The 1,130-nt window shown below is 43.2% G+C and overlaps 1 non-coding gene across 1 annotated transcript; it reads right to left on the minus strand.

Annotated features, from left to right (window-relative positions):
- Positions 1 to 267: 267 nt before the first annotated feature.
- LOC111727059 lies at positions 268 to 374 on the minus strand. The gene has a single exon (XR_002774694.1). It is a non-coding gene; the product is annotated as a U6 spliceosomal RNA (small nuclear RNA).
- Positions 375 to 1,130: the final 756 nt, after the last annotated feature.

Below are 1,130 nucleotides of genomic sequence, written 5' to 3' on the forward strand. Positions count from 1 at the left end.
CCCGCCACAACGCCCGGCTATTTTTTGGTTGCCGCCGTCATTGTTTGGCGGGTCCAGGCTGGGGATTCGAACCTGCCACCCTAGGTGTACGTGGCTGGCGCCTTAGCTGGTTGAGCTATAGGCGCCGAGCCTGCAAGTGCTTTTCAAACGATCTATCACTCTTCACTCACTTGAGATGTTGCCCCTATCATATGTTAAATCGAAACATACACGTGACCTATTCACTTTTTTTTTACAGCAAATTCTTTATTCTTTTTTTTTTTTTCTAAAAATATGGACTGCTTCACAAATTTGTGTGTCATCCTTGTGCAGGGGCCATGCTAATCTTCTCTGTATCATTCCAATTTTAGTATATGTGCTGCTGAAGCAAGCACCATGACCTATTCACTTTTTATTCTGTTCCATTGATTTAGGAAAGGAGGTGCCATACTGTAGTCGTAAAGGCAGGCTCCTGAGGAAGGTCTCTGGGCTATGCCTCAGTTTCCTCACTTGTGAAATGGAGATAGTAGCATCTATTTCATATGGTTGCTATGAAGATGGACTGAGGTTATGTCCGGAAGGCATTCACCCCACTGCCTGGCACACAGTAAGCAGCAATAAATGTTAGCTGTTATGCTGACCCTGCCTACCAGTTCCTGTGGCAGCTGTGCAGAAGAATAACATTGTTAAAAGCAGAGTTTTGAATGTGATAGCACAGCTCTGCTACTTACTACCCATGCAACCTTGGGCAACTTATTTGCCTTTTATCCTCTTTGTCTCAATTTCTTCATTCATATGCGGGGGTGGGGGTGGTGGTATAAAAGTGCCCACCATAGAGTGTTGTGAAAATTAAACACAACACTGTTGCACAGGGAAGGACATGTAATAACTCTTCAAAGAGTGTTTATTCTTCAGAGACTGATGATTATTATAACTTTATAATCTGTCATCTATTTGTATGTGTGGTGGGAAAAGCCCCTTCTCATTATCTTTCTCCTAAAAAATTGTTCTGGGGAGTGGTATTCTTTCAAGACCAAGCCTACTGTGAGTAAATATAATAGAATTCATGGATCTGCAAAGCTGATTCCTAAAGTGTGCCAATGTTTAAAAGTCACCATGGGCTCGGCGCCTGTGGCTCAAGCGGCTAAGGT

Source organism: Otolemur garnettii, unplaced genomic scaffold (assembly GCF_000181295.1).
Source record: "Otolemur garnettii isolate 467f Iridium unplaced genomic scaffold, OtoGar3 scaffold00091, whole genome shotgun sequence".
Classification (NCBI taxonomy): Eukaryota; Metazoa; Chordata; class Mammalia; order Primates; family Galagidae; genus Otolemur; species Otolemur garnettii.